Raw genomic sequence first — 23,912 nt, 5'->3', positions numbered from 1 at the left:
TGTCCCCGGGGAAAAAAAAGGGGGGGGGTGAGAAAACCTGGATTTGTGCTGGACATGGCCCACCTTGATTATCATGCACATTGTAGGGAGAGTGGTCACTTTGGATGAGCTATTACCAGCAGGATAGTGAGTTTGTGTGTGTGGTTTTTGGAGGAGGGTGAGGGGGTGAGAGAACCTGGATTTGTGCAGGAAATGGCCCACCTTGATTATCATGCACATTGTGAAGAGAGTTGTCACTTTGGATGGGCTATTACCAGCAGGAGAGTGAGTTTGTGTGTGGGGGGGTGGAGGGTGAGAAAACCTGGATTTGTGCTGGAAATGGCCCAACTTGATGATCACTTTAGATAAGCTATTACCAGCAGGACAGTGGGGTGGGAGGAGGTATTGTTTCATGATCTCTGTGTGTATATAATGTCTGCTGCAGTTTCCATGGTATGCATCCGATGAAGTGAGCTGTAGCTCACGAAAGCTCATGCTCAAATAAATTGGTTAGTCTCTAAGGTGCCACAGGTACTCCTTTTCTTTTTACAAAGCATACATTATATGTACCCAGGGCTTTGTCCTTCTATCTGGATAGAACCAAGCCCTTTAGAAACTCTTCTAGACTCTGTCTCCATTGTGGAGCGCTCCAAAGGAGCGCACCAATTTCTACCCAGAGACTTTCAAACTGAATTTCTGACTGTATCCGACTATGCTACCAAATAAAGAAAATTACGCCTCCAGCTGGCATCAGAACTCACTCCACTAGATCTGTGGCTACCTCCGTGGCTTTTCTACGCAAAGTTCCTCTGGCTGACATCTGTAAGGTGGCCACTTGGACTTCTGAACTCACATTTGTTAAGCATTATGCCCTTACTCAAGGCCCTCTCTCTGATACACGATTAGGCAGAGCTGTATTATCTTCTGCATTCCTACCAAAGTCCCTACCTCCTTGAGATACGCTGCTTTGAAGTCGCCTGGAGTGGAGCACCCACAGGGACATCTCTCTCTCGAAGAGGTTACTCACCCTGTGCAGTAACTGATATTCTTCGAGATGAATGTCCCTGTGGATGCTCCACTACCTACCCTCCTCCCCTCTACTTCGGAGTTGGGGTAGCCTCCACTGTAGAGAAGGAACTGAGGAGACCGGTCGCACACACGTACTATTAAGGTACACTCAGAGTGGGGGGGGCAGGCTCTGTGCAGGCGTGCCTGGTACGAGTACTGCTGTAAAAATCTCTGAGTGAAGGCGCAGGGACGCACCAACACCTGGAGTGGAGCACCCACAGGGACACTCATCTCGAAGAACGTCAGTTACTGCACAGGGTGAGTAACCTCCTGGTTACTTGGCAGCCATCTCGGCCTTCCATCCTCCAGTCCAAGGTAGATCAGTCTTCTCCCATGAGATGATGATCAGGTTCCGCAAGGGTTTAGAAAGGCTCTATCCGCATGTTTGTGACCCAATTCACGCACGGGACTTAAATCTGGTACTGTCAAGGCTCACCCTTTGAGCCCTTGGCATCTTGTTTGCTGCTGCTCCCCTCATGGAAAGCCATTATTTCAGCCAGGGGATTCTCTGAAATCAAAGTCTGGACTTCAGAACCCCTTCATATGGTGTTCTTCAAAGACAAAGTCCAGCTGCATCCCCACCCTGCTTTCCTACCAAAGGTGATGTGACAGTTCCACCACAACTAGGACATTTTTCTGCCTTTCTTCTTCCCAAAGCCTCACAGAACTGATGAGGAACACTGACTATATACCATAGACATAGATGGCCCCTGTCCTTTTATGTTGAAAGAACTAAACCCTTCCAAAAGTTGACACAACTCTTTGTAGCGGACAGGATGAAAGGTCTGCTGGTGTCATCCCAGAGAATCTAGTCCTGGATAACCACTTGCATCCCCATTTGCTATGATCAGGTGAAGGTTCTGCCTCCAGCCATCACAACAGCCCATTCTACAAGGGCTCAGACTTCATCAGCAGCATTCCTCACACAGATACCAATCCAGGACACTTGCAGGGCTGCGACATGGTCATTGATTCATACCTTTGCATCCCACTATGCCATCACCCAACAGGCCCATGATGATGCCAGTTTTTGGGAGGGCAGTGTTGCAGTCAACATGTCCATGAGCTCCAAGCCCACCTTCAGGGATACTGCTTGTGAGTCACCTAGCATGGAATTGACATGAGCAAGCGCTCAAAGAAGATAAAATGGTTACTGAAACTTCATAACTTTTGTTCTTTGAGATGTGTTGCTCATGTCCATTCCATGACCCACCCTCATTCCCCTCTGTCAGAGTACCGGCAAGAAGGAACTGAGCAGGTGTGGGGCCAGCAGCACCCATTATACTGGCACATAGGCGCAGGGTTTATGGGGGCACTAGTGCCAGCCCTAGGGATACCACTAAAGGAAAAAAATCTCAAATTTCTGAGCCCATACAGTTCCACTGGCCAGGTTCCTGGGGAATGCCAAGTGGTACAAAGTGGAATGTCATCGGTTGGCTTCCTTTTAACACTATAGCTTTGTGAGTCCAAAATAGCCTGGCGTACTGTCATTGAGAATGGTCTAACACAACTAGAACTCCCAAATGCCTCAAAATCAAGTAATCCCTGCTTCTCTGGGGGAGGTAGCCCATCAAAACATTTCCAAGATTTTATCTTCATCTATATCTTCGTAAAGCCTTGTGTTTTTCTTAAAATAAATAAAATCTATTTTTACATTAGTAACGTGGGGAGCCAGTCTGTCTTAGCTGGAGGACTTTCATCAGACCTTGGACAGTGGCATCAATGGAGGCTGAAACTGCAGATGCAGCTCTTAAACCTTAATGCCCAGTTGAGCATTGCCATTCCCTTTTCCCCAGACTGGACACTGGGAGACCTGTAAGTCAGATTTCACCCACCTCTGGCATCCCTATCCAGGTTTTCCAAAGGTCAAAGTCCTCCAGCAAGAAGAGGAATCTCAGAAAGAGGAAGTTACCTTGTGCAGTAACGATGGTTCTTCGAGATGTGTGTCCCTATGGGTGCTCCACTTTAGGTGTCTGCGTGCCCCTGCACCTCTAATCGGAGATTTTTGGTAGCAGTGTCCACTTGAGCCCGTGCATGTGCTCTCTCTCCCTCGTGGTCTGCCTTGAGGCTATTTAGCACTGCACAGGCGAACCCCCCTCACTTCCTTCTCTACCATAGAGCCCTATAGAGAACTCCGAAGTAGAGGGGAGGAGGGTGGGTTGTGGAGCACCCATAGGGACATACTTCTCAAAGAACCATCGTTACTGCACAAGGTGAGTAACTTCCTCTTCTTCTTCGAGTAGTGTCCCTATGGGTGCTCCACATCAGGTGACTCCAGAGCAGTACCCACCACTGGAGGCTGGGACTTCGGAGCGGAGTCTTTTACTACAGAGAGTACTGTGGAGATGAAGATGGTGTCAGTGGCCAAATCTTCAGTAATCGCATAATGTTCTGCAAAAGTATGGACAGAGGCCCCGGTCATTGCTCTATAGATTGGGGAGATAGGGGTATCCCTAATGAATGTGGTTGAGGTAGGAACTGATCTCATGGAGTGCGTATGGACGGAAGCAAATTGCGCCCTTGCTAAGTGATTAATGCAACTAGAGACCCATTTGCATAGTCTTTGAGGAGATATCACAGAGCTTTTTGATCTTTCTGTGGACAAAAGGAAGAGTCTAGGGGATTTCCCGAAGTTCTTAATCCTGTCCAAGTAGAATGCTAATGTCTTTCTAATATCTAGCATATGCACAATTGTCTCTCAGTTGTCACAATGTGGCTTTGGGAAAATACGGGGAGATGGATCTGTTGATTCATATGGAAAGTGCAGAAAAAGTAGGGAGAAACTTGGGATATAGCCTTAGAGGTTATTTAAAAAAAAAAAAAAGACAAAGGCTGTGAATGATGGGTGTGCCACCAGGGCCACTATTTCTTCTATGTGCCTAGCTAAGGTAATGGCAATTAGAAATGCTGTAGTCATGGACAGGTGTAAGAGAGAACAAGTTGCCCTGGACTTGGAGGGAGGTCTAGTCCAAGCCCTGAGAACTAGATTAAAGTCCGAGGCTGGAGCGGGTGGTGTCACATGGGGGGAAGAGAGTCCCAATGCCCTTAAAGAGTCTATAAATTAGTGGGTGAGCAAACTCCAAATGGGAAGCCATTTTCGCCATGAGATGTACCTTAAGGGAGCTGAGTGAGAGTTTAAAATGTAGTGCAAAATCAGAGGGAGGAAAGATGAGGTTGCGTCTATCCGTTTGGAATAGTACAAACTTGGAGTCATTTCCATTTTGTAGATAGGTATGTGGAGTGGTCAACTTGTGGTTGTGGTGCAACGTGTGTTTCAGCTTGTCAGAGCATTCTGCTTCTAAGCCTTGGAAGAAAGAAAGATCCAAGCCTGGAGGTGGAGGACCCATGGGTTGGGGTGAAGGGTCAGCCCATTGTTTTGAGAGAGCGGGTGAGGAATGGGCTGACGTCAGAGGAACAGGAGGGCATATTGCCATCTGCGTCAGGTAAGGGAGCCAAACTTGTCTTAGTCAAGAGGGGCAATCACAATAACTCTCGCTTTGTTTCATTGAATTTTAAACAGAATCTTGGATAGGGTAGGAAACTGGGAAAAGACATACAAGTGGGCCCTGTCCGCTGGGAAGATGAGGGCAACTGCCAGTGAATGTTTCCCCAAAGGGTGGCTATATCTTGAAGCACCTGTTAATTCAGTATACACTTATTGTTGTGAGAAAATTCCAATGGAGACTGTTGGTTATCCCGTTCTGTATCCCTTGTAGACCAGACAGCAGAGATGAGCACATTGTGATGGGTGCATCAATTCCAAAGTTTGAATGCTGTCTTGCAGAGGGAGGGAGATCTGGCAGCTCATACAAAACGTACAGGTCACATTAAGTCCATCATAACCTTTGTGTGTTGTTTTTGATGACAGGCAGAGTTTGTGCACCAGCACTCCTGACAGCCCCTAGCCCCAAAAGAGTGATATGGAAGGTCATTTATGTGTAAGGCCATTTGTCCTGAACCTTGTTGTTGTATAGGGATATTAGGGAGACGTGTCCCAGGGTGGTGAATGTGGGTAGTGAGAGGAGCACTCTTGCTTGTACTGCATCGGTTGGTGCTGATAAAGTCCAGTCACTGTATCAGGGTTAGTATGCCACTACAATGAAATGAACCTTGGAGACTACCCTGTGTGGAGCAGTCTGTACCTATAATGATCCTGCCCCAAAGGTAAGCAGTAGGAAATCTCCTGTACGATAGTTGTATTGAGATATGGAAGTAGGCACCCTGTAAGTTCAGGGTTAGAAATCAATCTCTTTGCTCTAGAGCTGGTCCTAACTGCTGTGAAGTAAGGTAAGGTGACTTCTGAGTGGTGTGACAGGTGTATAGATGGCAGCTGATGCCGTAAGGTATCATTGTTCAGGCCCCTGGCCAGCTCATCAAAGTGCTTATAAGAGGCAGTTTGAGAGGTCGTGGACTGGGGTGCAGACTGTTCTCACTTTTGAGCCCTGGGCCTCTTACACTGTGGCTCATAACAGCGCAGAGATGGTGAGTATTAAGAAGATTTGTGATCTGTGGTGTGGTTGAGAGGTATATCTTCTCTTCTGTTCCACAGTATGGATTCCTAAGGAGTGTAGTGAGGTCCAAGAATCCTTCAGGATGTGGAGAGAAAATCTGTCTTCTCCGCAAAGAGTTTGGCCCTTCAAATTGGAAGTCTGTAGCTCTTTGGGCAATCTAAAGAAGTGTAGTGAACAAAAAAGAAACAACCCCACAACCTACCTCAGTACCACTGTGATGGAGACTGGGCGGGCAGCTGTAACAGCTACATCCAGTGGTGTCTCTAGGACTGGTCTGGCTATTAACTGACCTTTTCTAAGAATGGTCTGAATCTGTTCTTTTTGTGTTTCCAGTAATGTTTCAGAAACATTCTGGGTTTCCCAAGATTAACAAAATTGTTTAGACCATGACAGTTTGGTAATTTATGACTCTAAACAGTAATGTTGTTGATGAATACACCGTCTTGCGAAGCCTGATCATATGGAGTTGACTTGGCATTATGTTGCTTGCTTCCTGCATTAACCACATCCACTATGATGGAGTTGGGTTGCGGATGTTGAAAACAAAGTCTGCCTCTTTGGGTAGAGATGTAGAGTTGTTTTTGTTTACACTCTGTTGCTGGTTGGTGCGATGGAGGCTGGCTCTGCCAGATGATTTTGGTAGGATCTAGAATCTGCTCATTAATTGGGAGGACAGTTCTAGATGAGAAGGTAGTGTGCAGAATCTCCACCAACTTGTGATGTGTATTTGCCACCTCCTGTAAGGGAATCTGCAGCTCGTCTGCCACCCTCTTGGTAAGATCCAGAAAGTTCTTAAATCTTCACCTAGTGATGAGGGGTGGGCAGCACAGTCTCATCTAGGAGAGATGAGGAGAAGTGTGCTGAAGAGGTAGCTTCCTCTTCAGGTGTTTTTTTTTTTCCCTTTCCCCCTTCCCCCTTCTTTCCTGTTCTGAAAAAGCTTTCTCCTGTCCTGGCTCAGGTGCCAGACTGTAGCAAACCATCTGGTGGACTCTTCCTGAGAGACACCGGAGACAGTCGCGCCATGTGTGTGTATATACCCAAAGAGTTACAATATGGCCTTGGGAGGGAGAGGCAGGAAGGCAGGCACGGGCGGTTGGCGTGCTGGAATTGGGGATGACCCTTGAGCGGCCAGGGAATTGTCTCCTCCTGGCCAGTGTCAGATTTGTCAGTGGGTAAGGGTGCTGCTGACTGGGGTATTGGCAGTATACAGTCCAGTGCTAAGAACGATTCTGGATGCCGGGATGTGCTCGATACCGGAGTCTTGGTACCAAGTAATGGGGATTGTGGTTCTTCCCCAGTCATCAGGTCTCCAGGGTACCAGAGCTCATGCAGTACCATGGATTCATTTGGTACCACAGAGGAGGGTCCGTGGTACATTGTCAGTACCGATAGTTGGGCAGAGCACTCCCTCAATGAGGGTTTTGCCCAGTACAAAAAGTTTGTTGGTGCCACTTTTTTAGAGATGGTATGGTAATTGTCTCTCCCTGGGTACTGAGGCCACAGGTCTCCAGAGTATCAGAATACCTGTGTTACCATGGGCTCATCTGGAACCCCAGAGGAGTGTCTGTAGTCGGTATCAATGGTTGGGAAGGTGCAGAACACTTCCTAGATGGGAGTTTTGTTGCATCTGGTACCAAAGAGTTTCTCTATGCCGCTCTTTTAGAGATGGTACGGTAACTGTCCCCTCTCCTTAGGTACCCCTTTCCTCAGAGCATGACTGTGGAAGCTTCTGGTGTGTGGATGCAGAAGCAGAGCTGACAGCAGGGCTTCTCTGTGTCGCTCTTTTAGAGATGGTACGGTAACTGTGCCCACTCCGTGCAGTACTTGCCCAGGCTTGAATAGAGACTGGGAGTGGATGTGTCATTAAACAAAGTAAAACTACTTCCCCACGTTTATTCCCCCCCCCCCACTGTTCATCAACTGCTGGAAATGGCCCACCTCGATTATCACTACAAAAGATTCCCCCTCTGGTAATAGGTTTCAGAGGAACAGCCGTGTTAGTCTGTATTCGCAAAAAGAAAAGGAGGACTTGTGGCACCTTAGAGACTAACCAATTTATTTGAGCATGAGCTTTCGTGAGCTACAGCTCACTTCATCAGATGTTCTGGTGATAGCTCACCTTACCTGATCACTCTCCTTACAGTGTGTATGGTAACACCCATTGTTTCATGTTCTCTGGGTATATAAATCTCCCCACTGTATTTTCCACGGAATGCGTCCCATGAAGGGAGCTGCAGCTCACGAAAGCTCATGCTCAAATAAATTGGCTAGTCTCTAAGGTGCCACAAGTCCTCCTTTTCTAGTTGCCCAGAGTAGAGCTCAGAGCAGCACAGAGCTCACAGAAGCCCCTTGTCCGTGGGGAGAGCAGAGCTCAGAGCAGGGCCGAGCTCACAGCAGGAAACCCCTTCTCAGGTTTCAGCTTCCAGAGCTTCGGTGCCCCAGGGGAGCGGCAGCTGAGCTCACAGCAGGAGGTTGCTCTGCTGGTATTGTCCTTCCCAGATGGCTGCACTGGGGAACACCCCGCTGGCTGGCCCGTTGCTCTGAGGAGCCTTTCCAGGGGGAGTCTGCTGGTGACTTCTTCTTTTTCTCGCTCTTCTCCTCTTCACCACTCGACCCCTTTGGAAGTGAAGGCTCCGGGGATGATCCGGGGTCACCACCCGCCGGAGTCCCCTGCAGACTGAATGAAGTGTTTCTCTATCTGGAGGAATTTTTACTTCAGCTCCTGTGAGGCTGCAGTTTTAGGTGTGGCAGGTAAAGCACTTCCGTGAGGGTCTCCCAGGCACAGTGAGTGTCTGGCTATTACAGGAACTGACTCCTGGCAGGAGAGGCACCGCTTGGAGCAGAGAGAGCCAGGCAAGCCCCTGGGCAGGGGGTGTCATCCTCTAGCAGGGAGGAATATGCAGAAGAACATTCTCTTTACTTTTTTTTTTTAACTGAAAAAGAAAATAATTATAAGTCTACTAGATGCCTGGGGGAGGGGAGGGGGCATGCCCCCAGACAGGGAAGGAAAGTGAAGTTCTTTTCCTTTTTCTCCTTTCTTTTTAAACCAAAGGAATAAAATAAAACAAAACACTAGCCTGAGTACTTTTAGGGAGAACAAAGGTAACAAAACAGATACAGGTTTCAGAGTAACAGCTGTGTTAGTCTGTATTCGCAAAAAGGAAAGGAGTACTTGTGGCACCTTAGAGACTAACCAATTTATTTGAGCATAAGCTTTCGTGAGCTTTCATGCAGTTTCCACAGTATGCATCCGATGAAGTGAGCATATTTATTTATGCTCAAATAAATTGGTTAGTCTCTAAGGTGCCATTAGTACTCCTTTTCTTTTTAAAACAAATACTACTTATGCTAATGACACAGATAAGGAAGGGACAACTGCTCATTCCCTCAGAGGCCAAAGGCAGTAGAGAAGGAAGTGAGGGGGGTTCCCCTGTGCAGTGCTAAATAGCCTCCAGGCAGACCACCAGGGAGGGAGAGCACATGCGTGGGCTCAACAGGACACTGCTACCAAAAGTCTCCGATTAGAGGTGCAGAGGCACACAGACACCTAAAGTGGAGCACCCATAGGGACACTACTTGAAGAAGAACTGATATTCTGTATATTTCCACTAATAAAATGACACCACTTTTCAATAGATAAGAATTCTAGTAACAAAGGGAGACAACCAAAATGTAACCAATTACTTTATTGAGGAATTTTATTATTATTTTTTTAAAAGCTTGTACCCATAATACAAACCTACTGAGAACAGAATTTTGAAATGGCTGAGTTTGAAAAGGACTGATTGTGTTGTGATGTACATGTTGTAATATGCTATAGGCCATATGGGCCTAGTATAAATGCTGTATGCTTGACATGAGTACGTTAGTTGTGTGCTGGCAGCTGAAGCAAGGACTTAAGGTTATGAGCGGTCAAGGATTATCTGTGCAAAACAAACTTTGTCATGTCAATAAGAGGAAATGGAATGTCTTGGATTATGGTGGCCTGCCCGGAACTGCTCTTTTGGAGTTATGAATGAAAGGCTTAGTAAACAGACAAAGAGCTAATGACGTGAAGGACTGATCTATAAAAAAGGTTGTTTTGCGATCGCTGAAGTTGGAGTCAGACACCGACCCAGAATCATGGAAAAGAAGAGGCATGGAACGTGGGGCTCCCCACGCCTTATGATGGGACTGAATTTCGACTGGCCGTCGGGATTTCCTTTGGATCTTTTAGCTTCTGGTATAGTATGAAAGGAGTGTGAATGTGGAGTGAGTAGGGTTTGTACTGTAATCAATAAAAACATTTAGAGTATTATATGCCAACACTGTCCGGTATTTGCCTGCTCCCCCATCCCGTAGGGGGGCCTCTATCAGAGCCTAAGAATTGGTGGAGAATTGAGATGGGGGAGAGAGATAAGGAGTGCTGGATTGCTAGGTGGGGTCTGACAGCGTTGGGGGAGTCTAAAGGGTGACTCTTTATTTGTGGGATTTGTCAGATTAAAAGTACGCGTGGGGACGTACTGCGTGGAGTTTTGGGAACGTGCTACATTAAGTATAAGTGAGTGAGAGCGTGCAGGGAGAAACTGCAAGGGGTTATTGAGATAATTTTTAAAAAGAGTAAAGGGGTAGAGGAGGCATGCCAATGGGTTAAAGTTAAAGCCCCTTTTATTTTAGAGAAGGAGATTATGCATTTGGGACCTGCCCTTCAATGGAGGGTGCAGTGGAACCTGATGTGATAATTGATACATTGGAAAGCATGTTTGAGAAGTATGTACAGCTATACACGCCTAATGCCAGCAAGAAGCAGGCAGCTGTGGATATGGTGGTTGTGGTGGGCTACAAAAAAGGTAATTGAATACAAGGGGGAGGCGTGTGCAGGGCTACAGACCCTGCAAGAAAGTCTTAAAATCTGCCAGGAAAGTTTAGAGAAGGACGTAAGACAAGCACAAGTAATGCAGACTCAGTTGGAACAGCTGGGAAAACAAAATAGAGAACTGGAAAAGAGAAGGATGGAATGGGGACACAGACAAGACTCTGCAGCATCAGAGCTGGGAACAGAATGCTGGGGAACAGACTCTGCCAGCATGTAGAGCTGTGCATGTGTTTGCTTGGAATTAACCCCAATAAACATTGGGTTGTCTGCACTTTGGATTTCTGGGCTTTTGCTCTCTGTCTGTGTGACAAGAACATGGGAGAGGGTGAAGGAAAGGAGGCACTTAAGTCCACTTGTACGAGGTTTAGGGTAAAGGCAGCATTATGGGAGACTTCCAGTAATTTTTAAGTTTGGTGCTACTCCAGTGAAGGCAACTGGAGGATTGTAAATTAAAGTTAGGTGGTTAAAGATAACTTGGCACAACAGGGTTTGGAGTCAGAAGCAAAGTTACAAGACCACCTCAAGAGATAGAAGCTGCGACTTGGTCGTAGTGAAGAAAAGAAAGAAAGAAAGAAAAGGTTTGAAGTGAAAAAGGGAGAGTGAAGTTGCTCAGAAATAATTGCAACAGAGAATAGTACTTCTGCAATTCAACTGAGCTGCAAACTAAAGCAAAAAAGAAAAAAGCAGCAGCACAGGGTAAGGAAGGCAGCAGTATTGCACCTTAAAGAATTGAATGCAGAAGTAACTGATTTAAAATAAGTGAAGAGTTACAAGTAGCTTTTGCAAAAATTAATACTACAGACTTTGTAGGGAAGTAAACACTTAGGAGTTGTGAAAATGTTACTTTTTAACTGTTGTGGTGTTATAAAAAAGGAATTCTTGGTTTAATAATAAAACCCAGTTATGTAAATATAAATAGATGTGCAATTTGGTAGAGTCACATTGAGTGGAATGGTGGTAGTTAAACAAATTATACAAGGGGGTCAGGTAGAGTGGCTACTGCTACCACTAGGTGTTATCCCCAGAAGTCTTTACAACTATTCTGAGGAAAATGGGCCCTTTTCCCACAGGAATAGTTTGTAATCAAAATCACTAGGTGTGTGTGTGTGCGCGTGTGTGTGTGTATGTATGTATGTATGTATATATATAAAAATAGGTGGATGGGTGTGTGTAGGGTTTTTATTGGAACTTAACTTGACTGCCTTCGATTATACAAAATGGGAAAGTAATCTGGATACAGTATTATGAAAAAACTAATTAGAGCAGTGGAAGGGATATTAGACAAAAAATAATTTGTGTGTGTAAATATTTTTGTGTAATTATGCAAGGTTTTAAGGACCTAAACCAACGCTCATGGTTTGTAAAATCCTGTTTGTAGGTTTAAGATAAATTGGGTTTGTTTTGTTTTGTTTTTAAATAAAAAAAATGATGCCACTAAAACTCCATTTGAATCTCGCATCCAAAGTTGCAACATTGACAGACCATTTAGCCAGACATGGCCAGCTAGTGTGATGTGGCTTTGGTATTTAGCATTTAACCCTTTGGGTACTTCCATGTGTTTATAAAGTTTAATATCTTTTTAAATGAGGACCAAAGAATTGGCCATGGCAGAGGCAGCCACAACTGGGAAAATGGAGAGAGATTCTGGATCCTTTTTTTTATTATGTTATTAAATATTATTTTAGTATTATAAATAGCAGCTAAGTACTGCAGGAGGGGCACAAACAGTTAAAAGAGAATGAGGAAAAAAGCAGAAAGCAAGGGTGAAATGTACAAAAGAAGCAAAGTCAGAAAGGAGGAGCCTTGAAGTGGCTCTGAGTAATTAGACTGTCACAATGTTAAACCTTGAAATAAATGCTAGTGAGTAACCTTGTAACAATGTATAATGTGTGTGATTTTTGAGGAAAAATTTTAAGCAAGCTAAAAATGGTAATTGAAAATAAATCTCATGTTCAGAGATCTCGTAGTAATACTCTCAGCTATTACCGGTGAATAAACTTAAAGCTTGGCACAGCAGAGAAGCCATTACAAACCTGGTCTGTTGTACAAGAAGGGAAACTGAAGTACACCACCTCATGAATTTAATAAATGAACAGTGGGATAATTCACCCTTTTCTTTAAGGGTAGAAGTCATTGAAATCTGCCCTGTCTATAAAACAAATCACAGGAAAGTATAGAGGTTATTCTTCTGTTTTTCTTGCAACCAGCGAGGAGATTTGTAAAAGAGAGAGCTTTTTAAGCAATAATCTGTCCCCACGAGGCGGGGGGCGGGGAGAGCTAGGAAAAGTTTCTTTTATTTTTCAGACACTCTACAGGCAAGCTGGTGCCACCAGAGCAACCTAGAAAACAAAAATTATGTTGTGTGTTTTGTGCTTATGTCTTGTCATTACCATTATTTTGATGGATATTATACAAAAAGGGTTCACACCTATAGCAGCAAAAGTCAATGTATGGTAAGATTTGCCTAGAAAGCATGGGCTACTTAAGGTGGGAGTTTAAGGGATATACCACATTCCAGGTGAACACCCTCTATTCCCAGCCTGCTGCTATTGGGAACAGAGAATGGAGGGCGGAAATAGGTTCACTGTATGCAGTGAACAAAAAGACAGGAGAGGTAAAGTGGGTACCCCCCCCCAAAAAAAAATAAAAACACCAAGGGAAGAAATTATTAATGTCGGCCACTCTATGGCCCATTGAGGAATAGAGAATACGCTTTTTAAGGTAAAACCAATTGGAATTTGGCATAAAGTATGGGAAGATTTGTTAAAAATTGTAGAAAATGCAGACAGCAATAGAACATCTAGTGCAGGGCTGTTGTTACATCAGAGAATTGTAGGGCCATGGAGTAGGATACAAATGGACTATATTGATAAGTTGCCGAAAACTTCCAGAGGAAATCAGTATTTGCTGGTGGTGGTGGATTCTTTTTCCTGATCGGTGGAGGCGATTCCTACTTGGAACCATACTGCAGAGACAACCGCTAAGAAACTATGGGATGTTGTTCTTAGCAGGTATGGAACTTCGAGAGTAATTGATTTGGATAATGGACCGCATTTTGTGGGGGAAGTAGTGAAAAGCTTATTGGAAGTTTTAGGAATAAAGCAGCAGTTACACATTCCTTACCATCCTCAATCATCAGGATCAGTCAAGAGAATGAATCAAACGATTAAGCAACCTCTACGAAAGGTGGTACAGGAGACTTGTAAAGACTGGGATCCATGGTAGTCTGGGTTGCCCTTCAGCTGGTACCAGCTTTTCCGAAAGACAAGAAGAACATGTTTCTACTCCTTTTGGGGTGGCAGATTATTGCTTAAAATATTCCTTCCTTTTACAAATATCCTTGCTAATTGCAGGCAAAATAGAGGAATTACCCCATACTCTTCTGTGTTTTTGTTCTATAGGCAGCCCAGGTTTCAATGGCTCCTACCTTTTAAGGTTTAGGGGAAATTATCCCACTGCTCAGTTATTAAATTTATGAGGTAGTGTACCTCAGTTTTTCTTCTAATACAGCAGACCAAGTTTGTAATGTTTTTTCTGCTGTGCTATGCTTTTAAGTTTATTCACAGGTAATAGTTGAGAAGGATCATTACCATATGACCTTAAAGGTTTTTTTTCAAAAATCATACACACTATACATTGTTACAGGGGTACTTATTAACATTAAGTTTATCCCAGTGTTTAATATTAACATCAAATCTATTAAAAGTATCTTGTTATAGCATGCCTTTTATTTAGACAATTTGTTTTTGAGGCCAGTGTGTTCATTGTTCTCTTGAAATCTTTGCATAGGCTTTTTAATTTAATTATATACTTGGGGTTTTGGTGAATTAAAAGGTAGGGGTGTCGTGCATATAAGCAGACCCCTTTTGTACCTGTCTTCAGATTTCAGCACTGCATACACAAAAAAAGTATATTTTTCTTTACTTAGGATTAACCTGTCTGTCTTATTCTTAGGTTTGACTTTTTTCCACCTTCCTCTGGAGGGTCAATATTTGAGCCTTTTGGTTTCAGGTAGTTTGTTTGCTGACCAGGTATGTCCTTTATCTGCAGCTCCTTTGTGTTGCCATTTATGGACAGTTCTCTCCTTCCTCTATCAGTTAGGTAATTTGCATTAACATAGGCGCTTTCTGGCTTGCTTTTGGATCCAGAGCTCAGAGACTCTGTCTTAAAGGGGACACAATCAACTTCCACCAGAGTTTTGATTTCTTTTCACTTTTAACTCCTGCTTCCAAAACACAGTGATCTGAAAAAGAAAACAACCTATTGTGGCTCCCTTTAGAGCTCTAATAGGATTTTAATTAAGTAGCATGTTTTGTTTGCATTTCTTTTACCCCTTCTACAATATACACTGCACATGTCCTGGGAAAAATGCACATTCCTTTCATAGTTTAACTTCTATAACATCATATTAGCCATCTCAATTTTTACATAAAGTATAACTGTTTCTTTTGTGCTCACAGAGTTTTCATGTACCTTTATCAAAGCAACAGTCTGATTACTCAGAGCCACCTTAAGGCTCAGTGTTTCTAACATTGCTTTTTTTTGCTTCTTTTTTTACCACCACACCCTTACTGTTGCACCAGAGGGTGTCTTTTTTTAAATTTCTTATTCTTTTACTACAGCTTTTATCTGCTATATTGTCCCCCCCGCCAAAAAAAAAAAAAGGATCCAGAATTTCTCCCCATTCTCCTGGGTTTGACTGTCCTGCTGCAGCCACAACATTGGTCTTTAAAAAGATTTTGAACTTTATAAAGCATTGAGGTACTTTAAGGGTTAAATACCAAAGCCAAACAACACTAGTTACCTGTGTCTGGCAAAAAGTGTCTGTCATTTTTGCAACTTTGAATGAAAGATTCAAATGGATTTTTAGTAGTAGTATTTAAAAACAAAACAAAAACCAATTTATCTTAAACCTACAAAACAGTTTTACAAGCCAGGAGTGTTGGTTTAGGTCCTAAACACTCCACATATTTACACAATATACTTATACATACACACACAAATAAATACATACTCTTTTGCTTAACATCTCTTTCACTGCTTTAATTTTTACACAGCTGTACATAGATTACATTTGTATACATTTGGGGGCAGTTAAGTTCCAACAGAAACCCCTTATGTTCTTTTAATTAATTTGACTAAATTGTTCAGTCAAATGATTTCAATCAGAGTCTCTTTTTGCCTGGCTTATTTACAAACATTCCTTTGGAAAAGGGCCCATTTTCCCTTCAGAATGGCTGCAAAGAAACCAAGAATTCTTTTTCTATAACACTTTTTGGTTAACATTTTTACAAGGTTCAGCTGCTTAATTCCCTCCAGCCTCTGCAGAGTTAATTTCTTACTCTTTTTCCTTAAATCACTTGCTTATTTCCCAAAATTACACCTTCATCAACTTAGATTTTACCATTCCAAGTATTGTCCCAGGTATCTGAAATCCCCACGCCTGTACTTATTTACTCCTTTCCTTACTCCTGCCACAATGCCCCTCAGGGCTCCCAACCTGTTTTCCAATCTTTTTATCTGTTGCCTGCCTGCTTGTCTGGGCCTGATCTTGCTTTCCTTGCTGAACCGCCCCTTCCCATGGGGCACAGGTTTCGTTACCATTTAGCAAGGAGGGTGGGCTCCTCAACTAGCCCCCAACCCTCCTGGTCCCTTTTCTTTGGTCTCTTTTTCTCTTGTTGCTCTGGGGAAGTCACTCTGCCAGGTAGGTAGCAACCCTTTCTGACAGAAGGCACAGGTACTTTGCTATTGTTTACTGTGCTAAACTCTATCAGTTCAGTCCAAAAGACCTTAGGCTGCCCGCATTCTCTCAACCAAATTTGTTACCTGCACACATTAGGGCACGCACCTTTATGGACTTCCTAGGGCTCAAGGCATAACCCTCTTAATTTATACACCCCCACACTTCCCCAGTTCCTAGGGCTCCAGGCGAAAGGCACCTAACTTTACCCCTCTGTGGGCTCTGGGCAAACACCCTTTCCCTGTGAGCTCAGAGCAAACAACCTTTCCACGTGGATTCAGGACTTAATCTTTTGTGGGTTTATGGGGTCTTTTACCAGTGAAAGAGCCTTAGACAGTAATATCCTGCGTAACCTCAATTTATTAACAATCACCAAAAACAGAATTCATATGCTACATACAGTGCTCACCACTCCCAATAAGACAGATGAGCTTTTCTTGATGGCCAGTAAGAATCAGGGTCATCTGGGGGACTCCAGTTTCTGCACGGTGTCATTGGCAGAGTGTTAAGGTCTGGCAGCTCTGATCTTTAGGGCTGTGTCCTGGAGTTGGTTCCCTGTCACTGGACATAATTTCTCCACTCAAGCAGGCAATCAGCCTGAGTTCTGAGCCCCAGTAATGGAATGTATCCGTAAATTAACTCGTGAACTGCGACACGGGAACTCGCAGGGAGCAACCCTACCCCTCTGTCTTTTACCTCCTATTGCAATTGTCATAAATATAAAGGGAAGGGTAAACACCTTTAAAATCCCTCCTGGCCAGAGGAAAAGGCCTTTCACCTGTAAAGGGTTAAGAAGCTAGGATAATCTCGCTGGCACCTGAGCAAAATGACCAATGAGGAGACAAGATACTTTCAAAGCTGGAGGGGTGGAGAAACAAAGGGTCTGGGTCTGTCTGTGTGATGTTTTTGCCGGGGACAGAACAGGAATGGAGTCTTAGAACTTAGTAAGTAATCTAGCTAAAGAGCTTTAGATTAGGATTTCTTTAAATGGCGGACAAAATAAGCAGTGCTGAATGGAATGGATATTCCTGTCTTTGTGTCTTTTTGTAACTTAAGGTTTTGCCTAGAGGGATTCTCTACGTTTTGAATCTAATTACCCTGTAAGGTATTTACTATTCTGATTTTATAGAGGTGATTCTTTTTACTTTTTCTTCTATTAAAATTCTTCTTGTAAGAAACTGAATGCTTTTTTCATTGTTCTTAAGATCCAAGGTCTGTGGTCACCTATGCAAATTGGTTAGGATTTTTATCAAACCTTCCCCAGGAAGGGGGGTGCAAGGTTTTGGTGAGGATTTTGTGGGGAAAGAAGTTTCCAAACGACTCTTCTCAATAATAAACCCGGTTAGACGTTTGGTGGTGGCAGCGAAAGTCCAAGGGCAAAAGGTAAAATAGTTTGTACCTTGGGGAAGTTTTAACCTAAGCTGGTAAAAGTAAGCTTAGGAGGTTTTCATGCAGGTCCCCACGTCTGTACCCTAGAGTTCAGAGTGGGGAAGGAACCTTGACAGCAATGGACAAACTACAAACTGTTTGTACCATCCGTCTCCTTCCTCTCTACCATCCTCGCTGGGGCCTCCAAATTCTGTTACCCGGGGTTCTTTCAAGCCAAAGCTCTTGGTAACTTTTACTCTGTGCAAGGTGGTGTCAGGAAATAAATCAGGGGAGACACGGCTGTCCGACCGATAGATGGCTGGCACAAACAGGACAACACGAGTGCTTTCACTTAAAGCTGAACTTTACTTAGTCTCAAGCACTTACACATGTCCACAACAGGTTAGTAAAATGCTCCCAACCCTCGATAATTACTGAAGCTGAGTGTGGCCTTCGAGTGGCACCATGACAAGCTTCCGCTGGCCAAGCTTCTGTCTGCTGGTAGGGACCCCAAGATGCATCCAGAGGAAGCGTCCCTGAAGAGCCCCATCTGAGAAGTCTGGTTACCTCAAACTTCTCCCCCTTTTTTATACATTAGTAACATAATGACATATCCCTTAAAGAAAACTTGCTAAGCAAGCAGTTTTTAAAGATCTAGGAAGAGATTTCCTTATGGTCATCAATTTACCAGATTTTTTTTTTCCAGATGCCCTTGGGGCCCTGACAAACATTCCAGGGGGCACATCTAGGTAGACTTCCTGTTTTTCTAAAATACATGCATCAGCAATTTCAACATTCTTAGAAGCATTCTTAGCAGGAAGGACACTGGGTCAAGCTTCCCTGTCTGTGGCACCCCAAACCCTCTCCCCTCCTGCCTTGGTTATGCTGAGGACTCTACATGACCAATTTACGACCTGCTGACTTGGCTACTTTTAGCAATGAGCAAGGATGGCTCAGTACGGCCTGCTAACTTGATTACTATTAGGAATAAGTCATAGTGGTTTTAGGCACTTTACTGGTTTGCCAAAATCTCCCCATACAGGATGAGAAATTACCATTGGTGTTGGTGGCACTTCGAAGTAGTGATTGGTTAAGTACAGGGTACCAGCCATACCAAATTCTCTTTGGAAGGCCTATGAGGCTGTGGAGCCCTCTACTGTATCCAGGAGAAGTAGAGGAAGTATCAGTTACCCAATGGGTTAAAGAGTTACCGACTGAACTTAAGAAAATGGAATTTAGATTCACAGATGCAACTGAGAAAGCAAGAGAATATGTGAACTCACAGGCCACTCAAGATACGAAATTGTGGAACAAAAGAGATAAGGTGATGTATCTGAGGCTGACACCAAAAGATTATGTCTTGGAATCAAAATGGGTTGGACCATTTTCAGTTATGAATAAAATTTTTCCCACTGCAGTGCAAATTAATCAGGGGAAAAAAGTGGAAATGGGTACATACATCACAATTAAAGTTATGGCGCAAAATTTGTTTTACAGAAATAAAAGGGGAATGTCCAACTGCATCAGAGGATATTCCAAACAGATCCTGGATTGGGAGTGTGGATACGAAGCTACAACTTTTGTAATTGGCTTGCTGCTTATGCTCACTTTGCTTTGCATTATTTGTCTGGTGGAAAGATTGTGTTGTGTGAATTACATTTTAGGAAAAAGAATACCAGAGCTCGAACGAAGACAGAAGAGTTTAGCAAAGGCTTAACAAAAGCGCTTGGGTCTGGTCAGAGGCACTGGACGTTATTCTTACGGAATAACGACCATGACCTCAACACCAGAGGGGTGCAAAAGTGGAACCAGAAAAAGAAAAGTTTGCAGGGAATGAAAATTGATTTTAAAGTAAAAGTTCTAACACTGTCAGCAATGATTTGGGAAAAATGGGAAAGTCGCTGGCACCCTGAAGGGTGAGGATATGGCTTCTGTTTTTTTTGTTTTGTGAGTATCTGAGGAAGTTTAGGGGTACAAGGATATACACATGGGAGCACCTCTAAAATGGAGGTATGGATTAAAGGGGATAATACTTTCAACTATCCATGGGACACAATGGACAAAACAGGAACAAACAAAGACAGATAGATGTGAGGTGAAACCTTTTGAGGGGAAATTTGAAATATGGTGGGAAAATGGTAAGAATTTAACATGAGAATATTTAAAACCAGAGGATTTGGAGAAGCAATGAAAGTATTTTTATATTGTAACAGGGAAGGGCTGGTTGATGTTTAAATGTAGTTATAATGAAAATAACCCAAATATAAGCGCCCTGAACTGCACTTTTTGGAGTTTGGGATTTAATGTAACTAACTGGGATGTGAATTATGAAAAAGAATTGTCTAATGTCCATGTGGGATGGAATGAGTCAGCGGCTCTCAAAGTGTGGATATATGATGCTATGGTAAATTCTTCCATAATGGTGAAATTAAGCTGTTGCAAGAAAATCAATAGGGGAATATACTTTTGGGGGTATGGTAGGTATTTCATGTTTCTTAATCAAACACCAGTACACAAAACCGTACCAAGAATCATGGCAGATAAACATCCATATAGAAGGGGGGAAGTAATCGAAGCCACATCTATTGTGGACCAAATGATCTGGCCAGAGGAGTCGCAGTTAGATGCGAGTGCACAACATTCAGAGTGTACGCCATATGCCTTGGCTCTGTTACTAGCATGACAACAACAAGGGGGAGATGGTGGTAAAAGAGGTGTAGGAGAATATATTGTAGGTGGCATTGGTGCTGGGGTTGGGGTGTGGAATTCATTTGATATTGAGACTTATGAGGGAAAATGTCTTGGGTGAGATTTTGGGAGCTATACAGACGCATGTAATACAAAATTTTGGCACTTTATGGGAGCAAGGAATGTAGTACTCCAATTAAAACAAATACAAGCCTTGGAAACATCTTTAAATCCAAGTTTATTGAGTGTGTCAGAAATTAATAACAAGACTGCGGTAGCAATATGATGTGTACAGATGCAAGCTTATGGGATACAGTATATAGAGATACATTCATTCATAAAACCGGTTACCCCAATAACTGGCTAATTGAGTTTCACTTTCAACCCAATTTCTGCTTAAATTGCCGAAACTTACAGTGTTCAACACATTGTAACTTCTGTTCACTGTTTGCCATTCCTTACACTTGCCCATATTGTAACTCAAACTCCATTTTAACTTGTCCCAAACTCCATTTTAAAATGCTCACTTCCTTTTGTAAAAGCTTGCTGCAACCTTCATTTTATTGAGAAAGGGGCAATGGCCCTTTGAATGGTTCAAAGACTCCCATATATGGAAACAACAAATTGTAGGATGGAAAAAAACACCTTGGATTTAACTGGAATCAAACCACTCCTAAAATGGGGTTGGAAGGGCAGGATGCTGTTACATAACACTGGAAAAAAGAAAAGAATGGCAATGGCCTGTGTGCTGCCGAAGATTATTAATGGAGAATTATGACAAATAGAAATAAGTGGAAGACATTTGATACAGGAAGAAGGGGGCTATAGATTGGTGGAACTGATAAAACATTGTGAGGAAGTGGGGGCAAAATAAATGGGTGTGCCCACTGCTAACTTGGTCTTTAGAGGGATGTCATCTAAACCAGTCAAGTGGACAATGTATAATACAGTATTTACCCCCTAATAGCACAGGAGTGTTTGATGTAGGCAATTGGGTACATTTGTGTTGTGACCACTGAAAAATATATATTTTGGGGGGATAGGACAGAACAAGGTCCAATTGAGTCATGCAAATGTAATGTAACAGAGGTTGCATAATGATCAAATAGTAAAATTAGGAAAAGTAGGGGAAGAATTGACAGTCCACCATTGGTACAATGTCTTTAAGAGAGAGTCTCCCAGTGCCAAGGCCTTCCTGAATGTGGCATTGCATCCTGTCATTATATTGTTCATGTTAATGATTCTATTAATCTTTGTCATGCTGGTGTTTGTACTGTCAAATAAGAAAACGACAAGGAGTTTTGGAACAGGTAATATATAAAGCTGAGCTGCTTGCAAAATTATAAAAGTGATACAATAATCAATGTTATTAATCATGTATCAAAAGGGGGACTGTTGTGATGCATATGTTGTAATATGCTATAGGCTATATGGGCCTAGTATAAATGCTGTATGCTTGACATGAGTATGAGTTGCGTGCTTGCAGCTGAAGCAAGGATTTAAGGTTATGAGCTGTCAAGGATTATCTGTGCAAAACAAACTTGGTCATGTCCATTAGAGGAAATGGAATGTCTTGGATTATGGTGGCATGTCTGGAACTGCTCTTCTGGAGTTATGGATGAAATGCTTAGTAAACAGACAAAGAGCTAATGATGCGACGGACTGGTTTATAAAAAAGACTGTTTTGCTATCGTTGAAGTTGGAGTCAGACACCGACCCAGAATCATGGAAAAGAGGCGTGTAATGTGGGGCTCCCCATGCCTTGTGATCGGACTGAATTTCGACTGGCCATCGGGGTTTCCTTCAGATCTTCAGATTCTGGTGTACTTTAAAGAAGTGTGAATGTGGAAGGAGTGGGGTTTGTATTGTAAGCAATAAAAACATTTAGAGTATTATATACCAACACTGTTTTCCGGTATCTGCCTGCTCCCCCATCCCGTAGGGAGGTCTCTATCAGAGCCTAACAATTGTAAAGCGCAACATCTGCATAAATTGGGACATCATAATGTGAGGGAATTGCCTTATGCGGGACAGAGGCATTTAAAGGAAATGTCAGTGCACTATTACCTCATCTTGTCCTATGTGTGTATTCTCAGAGTTCAGAAAGTGGGTATAATGTATAAATGACAGCAACACTTTACATGTCTGTGATCTGAATAAAGGAAATTCAGTTCTACCCGCTGCAAGGGAAGAAATGCTTTTGTAAGGTGGTTCAGTGCCAGCTCCTATTCCTCCCTTCACAGAGAGGGTTGTGTGCAAAATTACTCTGAGGAAGTCCTATTGCGTGTATTAGAAAAGAGGTTAGAGTGATGATCACATTGTTCCCTTCTGGTGGCCTTAGAATCTGCGAATCAAAGATTCTCCGTGCCCTAATGTGTTCTCTCTCTAATTGGAGCAAAAGCAGCCTCCTTGCAGGGAGGGATCCCCAAAGTGACTGCACCCTGGGGGACAAGGTCGGTCAGGTAATATCTTTTATAGGCCCAACTTCTGAGCTTTTGAGCTATACAGACCTCTTCTTCAGGTCTGGGAAAGGTACTCCCAGCATCACAGCTAAATGCAAAGTGGAACAGATTGTTTAGCATAAGAAGTTACCACTTATTCTGTAGAACTGATCAATGAAATTGTTTTTAACTGTTCACTTTATAAATATAACTTCATAAGCAAAGTTTTATGAATGAAACAACATTCATTCATAAAACCGGTTACCCCAATAACTGGCTAATTGAATTTCACTTTCAATCCAATTGCTGCTTAAATCGCTGAAACTTACACTGTTTCAACATTCATAGCAGCCGTGTTAGTCAGTATTCGCAAAAAGAAAAGGAGTACTTGTGGCACCTTAGCGACTAACCAATTTATTTGAGCATAAGCTTTCGTGAGCTACAGCTCACTTCATCGGATGCATGTAGCTCACGAAAGCTTATGCTCAAATAAATTGTTTAGTCTCTAAGGTGCCACAAGTACTCCTTTTCTTTTTGCAAATAAATTTGTTAGTCTCTAAGGTGCCACAAGTACTCCTTTTCTTTTTGTTTCAACATTATGTAACCCTTCTGCCCGTCAGAGTTGGCAGCAACAAGGGCTGGGTTTAATATCTAGGGGATACATTCCAATAACACAATGCAAAACCAGCTCAAGCCCCCACCCAGTGACCTGGGACAAATATATACCACCCCTGCTGGGCACCTGCAAGAGGCAATACTTCCCCTCTCGCAAGCACAGAGTCTGAGTGTGGCAAAAAGCCTTTTAATAACAGAGAGAAACAATGTGGCATTATGTTGGGGAAACACCACCAACAGGATTCATACCACAACCTATGAGCAAAAAACCCACCCCAAGCAAATTGGGGCATGTCCTTTCCCTTTGGTTCTTGAGTCCAGCAACCCGAAATCACCCAAAGTCCCAAAAGTCCAATGACCCAAAAGTCTCTGTCCCTGGTCAGGGCAGCCCCAGAGTTCAAAACTTTATCTGCAGAGCTTTACCTCCCAACCTGGGTGGAGATCGGGCGGGGGAGGTGGGAGGGAAGAGAGGTAAGGGGCACCTTACATGATCTGAAGCTGACTGCCCCGCAGCTCCATAGGGCTCCGCTCCACTCCACCAGCTCCGCATCCCACAAGCAGCTCCCACCATCCCATGAACAACTCCACCAGCCGGTTCGGTCCCTAGTCTGTAGCGGTCCATGGGATTCTTCCGTCCTAAGTGCAGG

Source organism: Lepidochelys kempii, chromosome 1 (assembly GCF_965140265.1).
Source record: "Lepidochelys kempii isolate rLepKem1 chromosome 1, rLepKem1.hap2, whole genome shotgun sequence".
In the NCBI taxonomy this organism is placed as follows: domain Eukaryota; kingdom Metazoa; phylum Chordata; order Testudines; family Cheloniidae; genus Lepidochelys; species Lepidochelys kempii.
This window is presented reverse-complemented; position numbering follows the sequence as displayed.